Source organism: Fukomys damarensis, unplaced genomic scaffold, assembly GCF_012274545.1.
Source record: "Fukomys damarensis isolate Sample0158 unplaced genomic scaffold, DMR_v1.0_HiC HiC_scaffold_73868, whole genome shotgun sequence".
NCBI classification, from domain to species: Eukaryota; Metazoa; Chordata; class Mammalia; order Rodentia; family Bathyergidae; genus Fukomys; species Fukomys damarensis.
Genome location: NW_022974780.1, coordinates 20858 through 32061, shown reverse-complemented (window position 1 = coordinate 32061; position 11204 = coordinate 20858). Strand labels below are relative to the sequence as shown.

General features: G+C 37.6%; 1 pseudogene; it reads right to left on the bottom strand.

Annotated features, from left to right (window-relative positions):
- Positions 1 to 8901: 8901 nt before the first annotated feature.
- Positions 8902 to 10959, bottom strand: LOC104848842 (annotated as a pseudogene).
- Positions 10960 to 11204: the final 245 nt, after the last annotated feature.

Here is an 11204-nt window from a genome sequence, read left to right as displayed (position 1 = left end):
TTTGTTTTAAAATGAAAACTTTTAAGGCAGCACCAACAGAGCATCGAAGCACAGATTGAGAGTCCTTCTAAATGAAGGGTCCTGTGAAATAACACAGGTCTCATGCCCCAGGAAGCTTGCTCTGACCCCAGCGGGGGCTGAAATGAGAGGCAAAGCCCAGACAATGAGAATGGAGGCACTGTAAAACCTTAAACACAGAAGACAATGAGAGGCCTAACATTGGTCTGCGCCCATTATGGCAATCTCATGACCCTTCCTCAGTGATTGGTTTAAAATGGTCATGTCCTAGTCAGTGAGAGTAACAGAAAGCATATTAAAGAATGTGGGGCAGAAAGAAGCGAGCAGAGCAAAAGCTTTTCTGCTTCCCCTTCTCTCTTCTCTGATAGAGATGCTATCCTGTGAGGACAGAATGGTGGAATTGCATCTTATAGCTATAAGGGGAGGTACTACTGTCATATTGTAGACAGCGAAGTAGAAAGGAAGGCGATACTAGAGTCCTTGAGGACTTCAGTCAGCCTCTGGGTCTGTTCTGGGATCACTACTTTGAGCTTCCTACTCAATGAGAATAACTGTTCCATGGGTAAAGTCACCAGCAGCCAGGAACATTCGTAACTTATACATCTCCTAAGAAACACATTGTCTCTCTTTGTCACATCATTACCATGTGTTCTGAAGCACAGCTAGGACTTCTACTCCTAGACTCACTTACAGGCCAGACAGACAAATGTTAAATTAAAGAAGCAAATGGTCGCAAGTCATTGATTGGAGAAAGGAGAGTCACATCTAATTTACATTCCTTCTCTGCATAATCTGCATCTTTTGCCTGTAGCTACTTTCCAAACTTTCACTCACTGGCAACAGTGGCGAGAAGGGAAATGATGCTTGGCTTCTTCACGCTCACACTGAATGGGGGACTTATACCACTGTTAGAATCTATGTTCTAGGACTGAGTTATTTAAATTTTGTAGAGAATATTGTAGTTACCTTCCCAAATTATTTCCATCTGGCAATGGACCCCATTTTACTTTGAAGACTCATTCAGACTCTTTTCACGTAGTTTTGGTGAAACTTTAGAGTCAAAGAGCCTGGTCCCCTTTGACAAGGTCTGGGCACTAACTCAGAGGCCAGTTGGACGCTCTCTCTCCAGGACATTTGAATACCAATAGCAGTGCCTTGAATGGACTATTGTATTAGTTCTTGCTGTCTAGAATCTGGTTATCCCAGAGTTCCTATCATTGCTAAAGATCATCCTTAGATTCTGTGAGCTACACAAATCTATCTATCTATCTATCTATCTATCTATCTATCTATCTATGTATCCTTTCACATTTAAATTTTATATAATTTCACAAAACAAGCATATACAAAACACACATGCATGTATGCCCACTAGCCACAATATCTACTGTTTGCTACCAAAAGAATCAATGAACTTGAAATATAAAAACTTTTTTAAGTACATGAGAAGGATTTATTAAAGGTAGATATTATTAGAGGTAGATTTATTAGAGTTTAGAACACACTAAATAGTGGTGTTTAGGTGCTCAGAGAAATGAGGCACCTTGAAACATAAATATAGAGGAAATGGAAGCCTCAGATACAGGTATCATTATTCAGCTGCTTATAAATCAACTCTTTTCCTTTTACATTTTCTCATAACAATTAAGGGAATAGCAGCAGATTGATTGCAAAACTGTCTTTAATTTTCTAAACTTCCTTTTGCAATCCAACCATGTAGTTCCTCCCACAAAGAGGTGATGTTTCCCTATACCCTTGAATATGGGCTGGCCAGGTCATCTGCTATGGATAAGACGAAGTAAAAACATTTTTTAAAAAAGATACATCTGTCCCAAGACCGGACCTCAAGCAGCTGTGCCTGCTTTGTGTCTGTCTCTCAGAACCCTGTGACTGCTATGGGAGCAGGTCCATACTCACCTGCTGAAGGGTGAGGCGACACGGAGTGGAGGTGACACATTCTAGCCATGTCCCAGGCCAACTATCCTCCTCATCCCTACATCACGAGAGCGCGAGACAGCCCTGCTCAAAGTCAGAACAGCCGCCTTAACAAGCAGCAGAACTGACTGCAAATATTCGAGGGAGTCCAGACACAATGAGACGAACCATTTAGTTAATTGGTAGACTCTTGAGCGATAATAAACAGTCACTGTCTTCATTCCCTGAAGTTTGGGATACAGTATTCTGTGATACAATGGCTAATGGATGTAGCCTTCGCTGCATAAAAGGTACTAAACTAGTATTCAAGCAGTTTTTATTAGGTGTTTATTATATGCTTTGTACTATGCCCATATATGATTAGTTGTTAGAATTTTCATGGTAATCCCATAAATTGTTTATGTATTTTTAAAAATAATGTGACTCCTCTAGACTTGCATATTTTAGAGAGGTAAAACTTATCACATGACCATTCCATTTAAATGGTAATTGGAATATTTGCCTAATACAAGAATGTTTACCTAGCATTAACCTAGCCCAGAACCACAGGACCCCATTTTAAATAAGGTATTATAAGAAGTTACAGTGAACTTTTTGGGCAGAGACTGTTCATACCATCTGTCTATCCTCTTTCCTTAGCACAGTGTCTGGCCCATTTGAATCAGTTATTCAAATCTTCCAGGACAAGACTGGTGGCTCTATTTAAAACCAGAGAAATTATAGGTTTCTGAGCCAAGCCCAAACATATCCCTTAGTCCAAAGTGCTCAGAAAGCTTGAGTCAGTTCTGGGATTACTTGGAAATTTTTAACACTGGCTAATCATGGACAATATAGGGATCTGTTAAAAGTAACTTGGTTTCAATGAGGCAATTCACTTCCCAGACTAGGAGAAAGTTGGGTAATGAGTATGTTTGATTTTTCCAGGCTTTAAAATAAACTTTTAAAAAGGTGTGTTCTAAATCGCACACAAGATCAGCGGTATATATTGTACAGTGGCTCATTTTAGTAAAGCACATTTAATATATACCCATTATTTTTACTGCACAAGAAATTCTGTATCAAAATGTAATTTTGAAATATCATTGGTAATTGATTGGTGGTTTCAAGAGGACTTAGAAAATACTTTTGCCGATTCATTTGGCTCAAAATTTCCTGAAAACACAATAAAAATCCACTTGTAAAACAGGTTTTCCAGTGAACATATTCTGATAGTGCCTCTGGTTATAACACTGAAGAAGACTGCTATTTCTTGATAAGTTTGTTTTCTCTGGGATGATGTCTCAACAGAACAATTCTTCTAAAAGGTGTATAGGGTGGGTATGGAAGGAACCCAAAACACTAGAAGGGAAAATAAAACAACAGCTACTTAAGGTTGCCAATTAACATTGCCAGTTTACTACCAGCAAAGTGGATTTCCCACAAAAGTTACAAGAGACATAGTTATTCAAACAGATATCAGCTAAGAAACTGCTAGTAAATTAAACACTTCCATGGCTTTCCATCTCTCACCATGGTATTTCAACATTGTCAGAGAAAATTCTAATTTAGTGATGAATACTTCAAAATGTTCTAGCTCTGAAAGAAGGAACAGATAAAACCTTAAGAAAAGCAAACTTTACAGAGTGAAATGCTATGGGGGGCATAATGAGAAATGGGAAATATGATTAGCAATGTTGAAATGATCAAAGCAATGGTACATTTCATTTTTGCGAAAGTGGCCTATAATCAGATGCTTCTGTATTAGCAGGCCTGAGTAAATGCTAATTTCACCTAATCAGAACCAGTTGCCACATGTTTGTTTTTTATTCTATATTGATCAACAATCAAGCAAAACTGAGAAACTCCAGTCTCTTAACCTTCCCAATAAGGGACTGATAGCAAACTAAAATTATTAAGGAAAAGAGCTGATTAAGTCTCTCCCAAAATCAAAGTAAAACTCTACCTAATTATTGATCTCAGATTTGACTGATATTATGTCACTATTTTAGCTTCAGATTATAAATGTGCAGTTGCCCAAAGACATGATTGTTGTATACTTTGTGCTCCATGTTAGTGGACCTTGTCATAGTATTTATTCCACAAACTTTTGAGAAGAAACAGTTCTTGTTTTATATGTCCTTTGGATTTTTTACTAAGGTTTTAAGGGGAAAAAGAGAATAACTATCAAGCTTTCCTATAGATGAATGTAATTGGTTACAACTGTTTTCTAAGTTGGTAAAACACATTGCAGAAACTCTTCTGTATCATTCCAGAAACTATTCTTACAGAATTTTGAAAAGAGAAGAAAAAGGTGAACCGTTTTGCTTCTCCCTCTCTTTCAACATTCTAACTCTTGCAATGTTTATTTCGGTTTAATGTATTTATAAATAAACTTTTCTTCCTCAGTGTCTATTTTTTAAGTTATATGTTTAAAAACTAGCTGAAACTAAAATTTCAGAGAGTACCATAGTAACATGAGCCTGGGGGTTGGTGATCGGGAGAGCGTGGTGGCTAAAGCAAACTAGGGGTCTTACCTTTATTGTTTGAAGAATAGATCCTGGGCTTTAGCTCAGTGTCTCCTGCCTCTCAAAGGTCCTGAGTTCAATCCCAGTATAAAAAATTAAAAAAGAATCGATCCTGCTGATTATGTCTTGAATGTTTAAAGGCAATCACTTATTGACACATATATAAAACAACAGAAGAGGGAAACGTGGAAAATATGTAATCAATGCAATAAAACTTAGGACAAGAGTAGAAAGACAAGGGCCAAGAAAGGAAGGGAAAAGCACGGGTGACATAGTCTGAGCTCCTGAAGTCAGCCTTACCTGGAGTGAGACACACTCCTGCATGTTGCTGCTGAAATCACCTGAAGCAATAAATCACCTTAGGGGTGAAGTTAGATGGTTAACTTTTTTTTTTTTTTTTTGGGCCAGGGATTGAACTCAGGACCTTACGCCTGTGAAGGAGACAGTGGAACCACTGAGCTAAATCCCCAGCTCAGGTGAGCTTTTATTGCAGGCATTCCAAAGCATCTGAACCACTTCAGCCTTCACCTGTATTTTTGCTTCACTTGTCTCCTATTTCATGCTCATACATTTCTACATTGTGTTAACATTTATTTTTGAAAACTTCCAGAATATAAGAAAAAGACATGAAAAGTATATTTGCTGCCTTGCTAAGATTCTTTCGGTCCTCTGGCTTTTCAATATCCTAACTTTGTTGTTTCCAGCCTTGCAGAGATATGCTATGTATTTTTCCATCTGTTTCTGTACCATCAGATCCTTATTGGGAAATAAACTGTATTCACATGCAGTAAAAAAAATATGACTTTGATCATACTTCTCCTAGATTCACAATAAAGGTATGAAGTCTCGTTGCTAACATCTATGAGCTCTTGCTTCACAAGTTGCTTAACATCTGTGAATCTCAGGTGCACATCTATAAATGATGTGGTTCCTGGACCCTCCCATCAATCAAAACCCTTATCATCCTAGACAGACCCTACCTACAATCAATTTGGGCAAACAAGACTTCTTACAAACCCATTCATCCAAGTGAAAGGTGTATTTGTTATCTTTTGCTACGTAATCATCTCAAATTCAGGAATCTAAAACAAAAACATTTATCATCAATAACATTTATCATCAATTCCTGTGTATCAGGAATTCAGGTATGGCCTAACTGGCTGACTTTGGTTCAGAATCTCCCACAGGCTACAGCCAAGATGTCTGCTGGAGCACAGAGGGCTAAATACACATGATCACACTTAATATGTGGGATCTAAAAAAGTCAAACTCACTGAGTAGAGAGGAAAATGGTGTAAGCAGAGGTAGTGGGCTGGTGGGGGATGAGGCAGATGGAGGAAGGGGATATACTGGCCAAAGGGCACAAAGTTCCAGTTAGGTAGTATAATTTCTGTTGATCTACTGCTTGGCTTGGTGACTATCATTAAAAACATATTATATAATTCAAAACAGGTAAAAGAAAGGTAATGTTTTTATTCTAAAGAAATGAGAAATATTTGAGGTGATGGGTCTGCTAACTAGCCTGAGAAAATCATTCCACAATGTATACAAGTAGTGAAACAAAAATTAGGTGCTTGCTGTAGCTGCAGTTATCTCCAGGCCTGACCTGGTGGGAGGTCTGTTTTTAAGACCTTCTCACTCACATGCCTGATATCACACCTTAGGTTTTCAACTGGCTGCGGTCAAAACTATTGTTTTCTTGCCTGATAGGCCTCTCCATCAGTCTACACACAATACGGCAGCTAGCCTCCCCCAGAATAAGAGACTTAAAAGAGAGAGCGGGAGAGTCTAAGGCTGAAGTTACAATCTTTTTATAGGGTAATTTCAGAAGCGACATTCCGCTATTCCTGCTTGTTCTTGAGCCGTCAGATCTACTGTGCACACAAGGAGAGGCGATTATGTAAAAGCATGAAAACTATCCAATCAATCTTTTTGTTACTGCAATGTGATTGAGTAGACTAGACTCCCTTAGGTGCTACCTAATGATCCAGGCAAATCTAAGCATACTTAGATCCCATAACGAGCCCAGATTAAAAACCCAGATACAGAGAAGTATAATTATGTCTTTGCTGATACTCTTCCTATACTTGGAGTACTAATGCTGTATCTCCTCAAGAACTATCAAAAGCTCCTCCATCTTACTCTTTCAACTGCTTACTCTTCCATGAAACTTTTATAAATTCCTTAACCATATGTAAATGTATCCTTGTACAAAACCTGAAATATTTGGCTTGTGCAATTTTCAGAATATTAATCAGTTTCTGTTTGGTCATATCACTTTTGCATATTTGTGTTTCATCTGTATCAATTCCATATAAAACATTGCCTGTTCCTTTGAGGCACAATTTCTTTTAATTAATGTCAAAAGGTAACAGAGCAAAATATTCAGGACATCTACCTTTTTTCAGTTCTTCTGGAAGAAATAACAGAAGAAGCCAGTAAACAGGAATCCCTTCTGCTCAGCCTCTGCTCAGCTCCTCACTTCCTACAAGTCCCCTTCTCCCACAAGTAATGAACTCAAACATGCCAGGATATAAAAGCACACATGGGTCTTTTAAAGGTTTTTAAACTTGAGAGGTTTCAGTCTGACAAGGATAATGAGGCAAATCACAAAGAGGAAAGGGATTGTTCAAGTGCAGATAACAGAACAAATACATTCAAATTGAACACTTTTAGGTTTTTAGACAAGGAGCTAAAGATGGAAGAGAGATAAGAAGATTTGAGAAGGTTCAATGCTGTGCATTTATGTAACATAACATTGGCATTCGCAGCTATCATTTGAGTTTTTACTCTATGCCTGATACACTAAATGTCTTCTTCACATTAGCTCATTTAATCATTACAAAATGAGGAAGTTGAAGAGTTTAGACAGGTGAAATAACACATCCTAGATCCACAGCTAGTAAGTGGCTGAACAGGAATTGTAGCATTGGTCTATCTGACAATCAAAATCTGTGCTCTAAGCTGCTACTATTCCTCATTTTCAGTAAATCAGATGAATTAAATGTATATACTCAATATATATTTATTGTTTCATGTAGAAATATAGCCATATATCCATCAACAATATTTAAAATATGAGTTTTAAAAAATCACACTTGGACATACAAGATAAGCAATAGAGAAATGTCATTTTACCTTGGCACCAGGCTAAAATCTTTCCTTGGTCAACGTCTATACCCGTGGTAGTGAACTTACAGCATGCTCACCACAGAGGGCTGTTACTGAAAGGAGTAAAAGGTTCACCATCACTGTGACTCTGTACTCCACCAGGCATCAAATTACTTTTCAGGCTTTCATGGAATTAGATTTTTTACTTATTTGAAGAGTAGAAGTATTTACAGTAATCAGTATAAATTATTTTATGCTCATAAATTACTTGCCTTTGTAAATAGATATAAAGCAGTGATTCAGTACTTTCTCAAAACACTGGATTATGAAAATACTAGGAATATCATCTGAAAGTCAAAAGATTGCATTTTCTAAACTAAACTTGGGGAAATGTTTCTTTAAACAGTAACATAATTGTTGAACTTCTTTTGAAACATTATTTGATTATCAATAAAAATTACTTCACAAAATGCAGAAAATACAATATATTATCCAGTAACATCTATAGATAATCTAAAATATATTTGCATAACAACAAAAATTACCTTTTAATGAATTCCAAAATCTTCTCTTGACCCATTACTGCTCTATAGCAATAATTGAAGTTCTAACCTGAAAACTAAGAATACGATAATAAAATGCCAAGGGCTGCATCAATCTTGAACACAATTAACCTTCTTTCCTCCTGTTATATGTAGTGTATGAGAGAAATATGAACAATCTAAGAGAGAGCCTAGAAACCTAGAGCACTACCTGCCACAACTGGAAATCTTATATCTAAAATCTGTCTTAATGGTTTTACACAAATTCTGTTGCACATTTAATATGGTTAAAGTATTTGCAAACTTGTAGAATTCTCTGTCAAAAGGTCTGTAAATTTGATCAGTTGAATGCTTCCTTGGTACAAGAAAATTATTCCAGTGAAATGTAAGGAACATCTAGGAATATTTCAATCTGAAGAATAAATGAGTTCTTATAAGCTTAGCCAATTACAATGCAAAATAAAAATGTTACAATTTAATGAGAAAATGTTTGAGCATAGTTGTGATTCCTTAACAATCTATTCAGGGAAATAAGCAGATATGTGAAATTTAATGTTAATGTATATTACATTATTTTTAAGGGAAAAAAGTCAGTGTAAACCTAAGTCATGAAACTCAAACTTACTTTTCTCAAATTAATCTTATTTTTTAACGAAGCTAAAATAAAACAGGCAAATATAAACCTTAGTCTCCTCCCTGTTATTTCAGCATAGTTCTTAGCTTGTGCCATTTCACCAAAGAAATTATCAAATTCCAGGGAGGGGAGACTCAATCAAAAAGCAAGGACAAGTTTATGCTTCTAACACTCTGTTTCCCTCTTCTCCCAAGTCACTCTCTCCTGACTGCCTACTGCTAAGGACAAGAAACTGCCCCACAACACTGGTTTGGTTTGGTCTACTGCAAGCAGCTATCAACCGACTTTGGTCTTCCAACTCCTTTTCAACCTATCTTTGTTTATCAAGTCCCTTCTGTGGCTTCTCTTTCACTCTTTCTATTTCTGCTTGTTTTTCTGATGCTCTTCAATCCAGTCCAGCATGCAAAGCAATCTGTTTTTCCAGGCTAACAGAATCACAAATTTTCTCCCCTTCACTGTTTGATTCAAATGTATAGCAGCCTGAGGACATACTACTTTCACCTCTCCCTCCTAATGTCCAGAGAGAAATCCAAAAAGCTTCTTATTTTCCTGGTGTGTAGCATTCAAAACTACACTGGGTAAAGGAAATGGGAACTTTGTAACTTGTGTCTGTGGATCAATTAAATGCTTAATAGTCGCAACTTACTAATAAATGTGATTCTGTTTTACAGAAGATGATATGGCTGGCCCAAGCAGCTAAGATTTGGCACATTGTTTCAACATCTGGATGGTCATCTGATTTCACCTCCATAGAACCAAGGAATCAGACAATAAATAACTTAATAGAATCTTCAGTTTCAGATTCTGTACTTCCTCCAGATTCGCCAAATGGATTTGTATGCCTGCCTCCCTGGTCAGAGGCTTTTGCTTGACCAGACTGGTCTTTACACACAGGAGAAATGATATCAAACTATACTGGGGTGCCTGGAAAACAAGAGAATCTGAAGAGAAGGCAGCCAAATCGATGGCCTCAGATCCCAAGAATCTCGAACTGCTTGCTTGAGCTATTAGTGACTGCGATTGTCCTGCTGGCCATTGACTCTTGTGTCTTGGCTAGAAAGATGGAGTGACAGCTTTCAGAGCTGACTGATTTACTCATGCAGCAGTTTCCTGTGGATTTTCACTTACGTAGATTTTTAATTAGATTTGTTGTTTATGGTACAAGTCCACTCTTCATGGTCTTTTTAATTCTCTGCTTGCAAAATTAAAGATTTTTTTTCCACCGAGAGAAGTGTTCTGAAGAGTGTCAGCTGTCCTCACAGTGCAGAGCCATCACTGAGCAGTTGTCTACATTCATGGCCTGGCCTCCTGCTGCATCTCCAGCGGCTGACTCACTGCCCAAAGTAAAACTGTCTATGCTAAGTAGATGACGCTAAGTCTGTTTTATTCCTTGCATTAAGCTATCCAGCCTTTGGGGCTTAGTTTTGATTAAGAGGAAATTTGGTGGGGTCTGGGTCAGGCATATATAAAAACTCTGGCTACTTTCAAATCCTCTATTTTCTGTTGCGTAGTCTCCACATCTGTCTACTTCCCTGCGAACATTCTGCACGTGTTCCAATGTTAGCTAAGAATTCTTCCAGTTTGTTCAAGATTTTCAGAACCCATCTTAAAGAAACTTATCTGAGCTTGCATGTAGCTAAGTACATAACAAGGCTATTTGCCTTGTACTATAGAGTATTTAATGCACAAAAACACAATGTGGTCTAGTGTTGTTTTTTTCTTGATGTGTACATGTCTTCTGTCACCCCATACTTAACCTAGTTATTTTCTCTCTTTTTGACAATTGCCTGTGTCACTAAAATGTAGCAGCATGATCATCACTAGCAACCTGAAACACTCCTTTAATGTTAGTATTTCTTTCAGATCTCTTCCTTTAGACTGAGTAATGGGTAACACCATGGCATCAACAAATTGAGTTGAAAGTACCATACGACAAAAGCTAAGCTCATTTAATAACTTTTGAAAACTGTTGTAGAACTCATAATTTCCTCATCACCCCACTTCAATGAAAACACTGTTTTTCATATTCTTTTAAAAGTTTTTAAGTAGAGTATGTTGCTGCACTTAATTCACCGTGCATCATAAAATCTTAATACAACTGGCTCATTCAGTTGGAAATAGCTGTCACATCTTTTTCAAATACACCCAGTAAAGACTTTGTCTGCATGCTGCCCTCCAGTGTCTTCTCCATGGGTAGCTTTTCTATTCCTGGCATCATGGCTGAGGGAAGGTGGCACACCTGGCCCACCCTCTCACAGGCACTGCCACCAACGCCCTCAACTTCAGGTACTTTATTTTCAGCCTCTCCCATTTCCTAAGAGATGAGAACAAGTACTACTAGAGCCTGCAGCATTCTACAGACTACCTGACAACGTGCTCTATTCCTTCTGATTAGTTGCCTTCTCTACACCAGGAGATATTTTCACATAAAATAATGCATGATGTCATTTTCTTGGTCAT